Source organism: Kogia breviceps, chromosome 2 (assembly GCF_026419965.1).
Source record: "Kogia breviceps isolate mKogBre1 chromosome 2, mKogBre1 haplotype 1, whole genome shotgun sequence".
NCBI classification, from domain to species: domain Eukaryota; kingdom Metazoa; phylum Chordata; class Mammalia; order Artiodactyla; family Physeteridae; genus Kogia; species Kogia breviceps.
In genome coordinates, this window is record NC_081311.1 from 65411132 (window position 1) to 65419854 (window position 8723).

Here is an 8723-nt window from a genome sequence, read left to right on the forward strand (position 1 = left end):
GTTTATACATATATGTATGTATATGTGTGTGTGTATACATGTATATTCACCAAGTGATTTTTTTTGGCCAGGCCACTGGCTTGTGGGATCAAACCCGGGCCCCTTGCAGTGGAAGCCCAGAGTCCCAACCACTGGACCGCCAGGGAATTCCCCACCAAGTGATTTTAATGTGTAGCCACACTAGAGGGTCACTGGTCTAGGTTCTGGGAATCAGAACCCATAGGACCAGATAATCTCAGATCTTACTGCCAGAAGTTATCTCATGAGTAATTTGGCCCAGTTTCATGCACTTAAGTCACTATTTTCCTAAAACTACCATCATATCTGATTTGACTATTATATTACCAATATACTCCACTGCAATTCTATTTAAGAGGGGTAAAAAGCTGAAATGTCAGGGAGATATTCAAGTGCTTGTTTCCCAAACATAATCAAGTGACTGTTCAAGTAATTTCTTTCTGTTTAAAAGAAATCTGTTACAGTAATTGAAGGTCCAAACTAATAACTCAGTGATTTCTGCCTCACTAACAAGTGGCATATTAACCACTTTTCTATGATAATTAAAAATGAATTATTTTTTAACGTTTTTATTGGAGTATAATTGCTTTACAATGGTGTGTTAGTTTCTGCTTTATAACAAAGTGAATCAGTTATACATATACATATGTCCCCATATTTCCCTCTTGCATCTCTCTCCCTCCCACCCTCCCTATCCTACCCTTCTAGCTGGTCACAAAGCACCGAGCTGATCTCCCTGTGCTATGCGACTGCTTCCCACTAGCTATCTATTTTACGTTTGGTAGTGTATATATGTCCATGTCACTCTCTCACTTTGTCCCAGCTTACCCTTCCCCCTCCCAGTGTTCTGAACTCCATTTTCTAGTAGGTCTGCATCTTTATTCCCGTCTTGCCCCAGGTTCTTCATGACCTTTTTTTTTAGATTCCATATATATATGTTAGAATATGGTATTTGTTTTTCTCTTTCTGACTTACTTCACTCTGTATGACAGACTCTAGGTCCATCAACCTCACTACAAATAACTCAATTTCGTTCCTTTTTATGGCTAAGTACTATTCCATTGTATACATGTGCCACATCTTCTTTATCCATTCATCTGTCCATGGATACTTAGGTTGCTTCCATGTCCTGGCTATTGTAAATAGAGCTGCAATGAACATTGTGGTACATGACTAAAAATATGGAACGCTTCACGAATTTGCATGTCATCCTTGCATAGGGGCCATGGTAATCTTCTCTGTATCGTTCCAATTTTAGTATATGTGCTGCTGAAGCGAGCACAAAAATGAATTATTTTTTAAAAAGAGAGAACACACACACACAAAGTAAAAATGAAAAAGGTATAAAAGTACACAGTAAAGTTTACCTGCCATTCCTATACTTGAGCCATCAAGTCTGCCTCCCTGAAAGCAGCTACTCTTATGGGTTTCCTGGGTATCTTTCCAGAGACATTATAAAGTTGTTTTATCTTCAACAAATCACCAGGTGATTCATGTGCACTGTTAAGTTTGAGAATCATTGCTCTGATCTGACATCCTCCTTCTCAAATCAAGGAAGTGTGGGTCAACAAGGTGCCAGTAGAGAGCTGATACGAGAAAAATCAGGTCGCCTAACAGCCTTGTCAAGTGCATTTTCTGAAATGCCTAAATCCTGGCCAGATAATCTGATGCAGTGTTTTTATGCATTTTATTCACTCTGAGCTTTGGAGTCAGACACAGCACGGTTCAAATGCTAGCTTTACCAATGGAACATAGTAGGAGCTCAATAATGGTGATTATACTTCCTGTTATTACCGTTATTTTTAAAAAATAAATAATTTTTCAGAGCAGTTTTAGGTTCACAGCCAAACTAAGCAGAGTTCCCATTTACTCCCGTCCCCCACTATCGATATTCGCACACATTAACACGTGAATTACTAGCATTTGTCATTGCACTTTGCACTTGATTCAAACCTCAAAGCAATGTTTCAACAGCCTTTAACGAATCATTTACAGATTCTATGTCTGACTTAACAGACTCTTTTTAAAAATTTTTAAATATATCTCGTTCCTGTCTCAGAATGCTGTTTTGCTCTGGCAGTCAGGGAGGGATTTTATCAGGCAGCCTACTAAAATAGAGGGACTAAAACATAGGGAGGCTAAGGTCCTGGCAGGTTCCGTTTTCTTTCCACTGGATCTTATGCTGGAACAGAGCAGCGGATTCTGAAGAAAAGACGTTGGGAGGTAGGAGCTAAATCGGAAACTAGGTCTTTTTATCAGAGAGCTCAGCTAGTGTCCAAAACCCCAGCGTGAGCCGGGAGCAGGGAAATCAGTACGAATGGTTGCAGGCACTTTCTGGAACTTGGGGTTTGGCACCTTGGAAGCTCGGGTTCCGAAGAACCGCAAGGGAAAGGTGCCGATTTTGCCCTGCACAGCAGAACTTAGCGTGAGACTGGAAGGAAAAGGGAGAAGCAGGAGGAGAGCTGCACGTCTGAGAACGACTCTGGTAGCTGGCCGCGCAGAGCTCACCTATGGGCTGTCTAATTTCTGTCCTCGTTCGGAGCTTCTGGGGCTTGTAAACTCTTACCTTCCAGCCTTTCTCCTTTACTTTTGAGCAGTTAGCTTTTTTTTCTTCCCACTTAAAGCCCACGACTTGTGACGTTAAAAAAAAAGCACTTCCGGAGGGACGTTTCCTGGACACCGGAAGTCACTGGGCTGTCTCCTGTCGCTCCTTTACACGCAGTTTTCGCGATGCCTTGTGGGAATTGTAGGCCCGGGGCCGAGGAGCCTGGGCGGTTTTTCTGGTCCTGAGGTTGGGGTCCTGACGCTTCGCGTCTTGAGGTACAAAGAAATTCAGCGATGTTAAAAAGTTCTATGTGATTTCTATGCTATATTTTGTACTATGTATTTTTAAAGGGTTTTTTAAAAACCAGCATTTGTAAGTTAAATTATATTTGCTCTTTTAAAAAGCATACCAAAAAAGCATAAAGAAGAAAACAAAAGTGGTGAGATGACTATATTGACTTCGTACAAACAGTTCAGAAAGATGTAAGCTGAAGCTAAAAGCCTTTCTTCTGTACTTGCCCAGCTCCCTCTCTGAAAAGGAATCCACATATATGATTTTTAAAGAAAAAAATCAGGTGCAAATGTACAAGTTGACCCTTGAACAAAACGGATTTGAAATGCAGGGATTCACTTTTACAGGGAATTTTTTTTTCAATAAATATATGAATTATGAAAAACTGCACAGAAGAGATAATTCTATCATACTCTTCTCAACCTTCCTTTTTCATGTGATAATCCATCATAGAGATCTCTCCATACTGCACAAAAAGGTTTTATCTTACTCTTTTTTATAGGTTTTTTTTTTTTTTTTTTGCGGTATGCGGGCCTCTCACTGCTGTGGCCTCCCCCGCTGCGGAGCACAGGCTCCGGACGCACAGGCTCAGCGGCCATAGCCCACAGGCCCAGCCGCTCCGCGGCACGCGGGACCCTCCCGGACCAGGGCACGAACCCGCGTCTCCCGCATCGGCAGGCGGACCCCCAACCACTGCGCCACCAGGGAAGCCCTCTTACTCTTTTTTAAATGGCTTTATAGTAGTAGTTCATAACACAAATACCGTACTTTATTCATCCACTGATCTCTTCTTCTCCATCCCATTGAGGGACATTTTGGTTGTTCCCAATTTTTTTCTGTTGCAAAGAATTTTGCAATGACCTCCTTGAACATATTTTGGTGTACATCACAGGGTAAATTTGTAGAGGAAAATTGTCCAGTCAACAAGATATAAGTTTTATAAACGTTGATAAATACCACCAAATTGCTAAATTGTACCAATTTACACTCATATCCGACAATGTATGAAGGTGTTTACTTTTTTACTTCTGCTCTAGCACCGGGTATTATCAAACTTTAGACATTTTGCTTCTCTGAGAGGTGAACAATTTATCTTCCCTTGAGTGATTAGCAGTTTCATAATTATGATTGAGGTTGCACTTATAGTTATATGTTTATTGGCTATTTATGCTTCTGAAAGTAGTCATATTCTTTTTTTTTTTTTTTTTTTGCGATATGCGGGCCTCTCACTGTTGTGGCCTCTCCCGTTGCGGAGCACAGGCTCCGGACGCGCAGGCCTAGCGGCCATGGCTCACGGGCTTAGTTGCTCCGCGGCATGTGGGATCTTCCCGGACCAGGGCACGAACCCGTGTCTCCTGCATCGGCAGGCGGATTCTCAACCACTGCGCCACCAGGGAAGCCCAGTAGTCATATTCTTGACCCAATTTTCTGTTGGGTTGTTAATATTTTTTTAAAAAATAAATTTATTTATTTATTTTTGGCTGCATTGGGTCTTCGTTGCTGCACGCGGGCTTTCCCTAGCTGTGGCGGCGGGGGCTACTCTTAGTTGTGGTGCGCAGCTTCTCATTGTGGTGGCTTCTCTTGTTGCGGAGCATGAGCTCTAGGTGCAGAGGCTTCAGTAGTTGTGGTACACGGACCCTAGAGCACAGGCTCAGTAGTTGTGGCACATGGGCTTAGTTGCTCCATGGTATGTGGGATCTTCCTGGACCAGGGCTTGAACCCGTGCCCCTGCATTGGCAGGTGGATTCTTAACCACTGTACCACCAAGGAAGTCCTGTTAATCTTTTTCTTTGCCGTTTGATTTGTTTGCACTTTTTTTAAACTGGGGAAGTCAGCCTTTTGTCTGTTACGGGAACTGTGAAATTCTTTTCCTTGTACATTATTTATCTCCTGATTTTGCTTTTGTATTTTTATGCCACACACATGTGCTTAATTTTTTTTAGAAAAAATCCTTTCTTTATTATTTTTACAATATTTATTTATTTATTTGGCTGTGTCAGGTCTTAGTTGCAGCACACGGGATCTTTTGTTGAAGCTCACGGTCTCTCTGGTTGTGGCGCATGGGCTGTAGAGTGTGTGGTCTTAGTTGCCCCTTGGCATGTGGGATACTAATCCAACCAGGGATTGAACCCGCGTCCCCTGCATTGGAAGGGGGATTCTTAACCACTGGATCACCAGGGAAGTCCTTTTTTTTTTTTTTTCTTTTAAGGTAAGAAGTGGATTTATTTAGAGAGAAACACTCCACAGAGAGAGTGTAGGCCATCTCAGAAGGTGAGAGGCCCACATGTGCTTAATTTTTGCATGGTCATGTTTATTAATTTTTTTCCTATGGCTTCTGAGTTATTTGGTTATCTGTAATTTATTTTGATATAAAGAGGAATGGCTCTAGCTTTATCATTTATCATTTCTTCAAAATACTAGACAGTGGTCCCAACATGATTTTTTATTACCTTTACCATTAGAGGGAAAAAACCAGTGAACATTAAAAATACACCCTATCATAAGATGCTGCAACAAGTTTAAATTTTTAAAATTAATTAATTAATTAATTATTTTTGGCTGTGTTGGGCCTTCGTTTCTGCATGTGGGCTTTCTCTAGTTGTGGCGAGAGGGGGCTTCTCTAGTTGCAGAGCATGGGCTCTAGATGTGTGGGCTTCCGTAGTTGCAGCACGCGGGCTTCAGTAGTTGTGGCTCGTGGGCTCTAGAGCACAGGCTCAGTAGTAGTGGTGCATGGGCTTAGTTGCTCTGAGGCATGTGGTATCTTCCCGGACCAGGGATCGAACCCGTGTCCCCTGCATCGCCAGGTGTATTCTTAACCACTGCACCACCAGGGAAGTCCTGCAGCAAGTTTAAAGGTTAGTTTTGGAGAAAAGAGTAGAAATAAATAAGTGCACTCTACTTTTCTCAAAACACATGCTTACCTGTATTAAATAATACCCCAAAAATGTTGCTAATATTTATTAAAATAAGTAATGAAGACTTTTCTAATCAATATACAACTTAAAAAAGAGAATAAATTGTGAAAATGATTTAAAAAATTAAAATGATAGAAGAATACCCAAATTGAGGAAGTATTATGTATGTTCAAATATAAAGCAAAGTTTTTCCCCAGATCATTCTTTAGAAAAAAATGTAGATGATGCCTCATACTTGTAACCTTACAAAGTTTCTCATACAATGGAAGAATAGCACTATTCTTAAATTAATACGGTTTTTGATAATATAGTATTTTAAATATGTATGTTTAAGTAAATTTTAAAAGTTGATGGGCTTCCCTGGTGGCGCAGTGGTTGAGAATCCGCCTGCCGATGCAGGGGACACGGGTTCACGCCTTGGTCAGGGAGGATACCACATGCCGCGGAGCGGCTGGGCCTGTGAGCCATGGCCGCTGGGCCTGCGCGTCCGGAGCCTGTGCTCCGCAATGGGAGAGGCCACAACAGTGAGAGGCCCGCGTACCACAAAAACAAACAAACAAACAAAAGTTGAATATTACATGTCATTTGATCATTTTATATATAACTAAATAATGAAATTTAAGTATTTCATATAGGCATTTGACTATTTTATATATAATATATACTATATTTATATGTAATATGTACTAATATGGCCCTAAACTCATTTTTTGTTTATGTTTTTGCATTGTCTCATTGGTGAAACTTAGACTTGGCTTTTATTCAGGCCTGGATGATGTATTTGTGCCATTTTGTTATTGTTTGATCAAGGCGTTAGTGAGGATACAGCAATGCAATACATTAAACTTAAAAGAAGTTCTGAAGTAGAAACATCATTTAGAAAAATGGTGAAAAATACAAGAAGAAATAGCTAAATGTTTTACCATATTTGCCTCTAGGCAGAGGGAGGTATGAGGCAAGTCTTCCACTTTTTTGTTAAAAACTTGGAATACTATGTCCTTTTAAAAACCCAAAACTCATGAGGATGTACAACACTGATGTAAATAAAAATTAATTTGAAAACAGGAATGTGAAGTTTGTGTTAGTTTTTATAATAAGAAAAACATGAGGATGTTTGGTTGGGCACTTCCTTTTAACATTTTCTTTTTCTCTGATTATAAAATCACACTGTAAGCATTTTCATCAAGGACTTATCAAACTCAACATTTTATGTAAATATATATATATAAATATATATTTAAGTATATGTAATTAAGTTATATGTAACATACAATAATACATTAGTTTCAAGTGCACAACATAGTGATTAAATTTTTTTTTTTTTTCCACACTGCATGGCTTGTGACATCTCAGTTCCCCAACCAGGGATTGAACCTGGGCCGAGGCACTGAAAGCACTGAATCCTAACCACTAGACCACCAGGGAACTCCCATGATTCGATATACATATATATTTTTTTAAATGCCAGGTGCTACTATTTTACTTTAAAAAATATTTTATTTATTTATTTTTATTTGGTTGCGCTGAGTCTTAGTTGCAGCACATGTGCTCCTTAGTTGTGGCTTGGGGGCTCCTTAGTTGTGGCAGACAAACTGCTAGTTGTGGCATGCATGTGGGATCTAGTTCCCTGACCAGGGATCAAACCCAGGCTCCCTGCATTGGGAGAACGGAGTCCTACGTACTGCACCACCAGAGAAGTCCCTTGATATTTTTATACATTATAAAATAATCACCACAATAAGTCCAGTTACCGTCCGTTACCATGCAAAGTTGTTACAATCGATATTTTTATTTTGGGGATGTGATCTTGTAAGTAAGCCAGTCAGTGCTATTATTAAAAAATAACAAAACCTCAAAGGCTTAAAACAAGTTGAGAAGGAGATTTTTACTGAATTCTGACAGTGACAATAAAAGTGGAGATATCAAAATGAGGAAAATAACCAGTAATGTTGTGTAAACCTGTAACATCACAATATAAAGGACACCTTCAACTGGGTGCTTATTGAATTGTGAGCTCTTTCTCTTTAATCCTTACCTGTGTCCCAAGGGGTGCTGTGAGTTGGGGACACTAAGGACGGAGGAGCCATTCAGAGCCAAGGTGTCAGAAATGTAGGCCACAGTTTAGTAAGTAATATGATAGATAATAAAATATGATGCAGATGTAGTCTATTTCTAGAATTGCCTAATTCCAGGTTTTTGAGGGAAGGAACGAAACCTTTAGTTGATTTTATTCTGTCACATATATTACGCCTACATGGAATAATAATTTTGGTAAAACTCAGTTACAGGATGTAGGGGGAGCAAAGGAAATACTCAGAATTCTTTATTTTTTTAAAGAAGCAAAAACTACAGGTACTTTGTGAATATATATCCAATAGGCTCTCAGTAAATCCCTACTGACTTACACATGTTACGTTTCTTTACTAAAACATGTGCCAACATGAGTGAAAGACCATAAGAACAAGAGGATTCAGTGCATTCTCTGTAAGAGCCGAAGATTGGAAGTGTCTGACACTAAGGAAGTGAGATGCACACACACACACACACACACACACACACATATATGGAAATATATTTGTAAATGCAATGACTGCAAAAATGAAACTCTGTTAGCAGTGATTACCTCAGTTACCCTGGAAAGAAAATTGGGGGCTGGAAGACCAAGGGTGGAGGGACACTTACCTTTCACGCCTACCGTTTTGTACCTTTAAAATTTTGTTCTGACTACAGTCCTGCAGCCTGTGGAACAAAAACCACATTCACAGAAATATAGACAAGATGAAAAGGTAGAGGGCTATGTACCAGGTGAAGGAACAAGATAAAAACTCAGAAAAACAACTAAATGAAGTGGAGATAGGCAGCCTTCCAGAAAAAGAATTCAGAATAATGATAGTGAAGATGATCCAGAACCTCAGAAAAAGAATGGAGGCAAAGATCGAGAAAATCCAAGAAAT

The 8723-nt window shown here is 39.9% G+C and overlaps 1 non-coding gene across 1 annotated transcript; it reads right to left on the minus strand.

The window, feature by feature from the left end:
• Positions 1-1193: 1193 nt before the first annotated feature.
• On the minus strand, positions 1194-1300 carry LOC131751766 (U6 spliceosomal RNA). The gene has a single exon (XR_009334323.1). It is a non-coding gene; the product is annotated as a U6 spliceosomal RNA (small nuclear RNA).
• Between the last annotated feature and the right edge of the window lie 7423 nt (positions 1301-8723).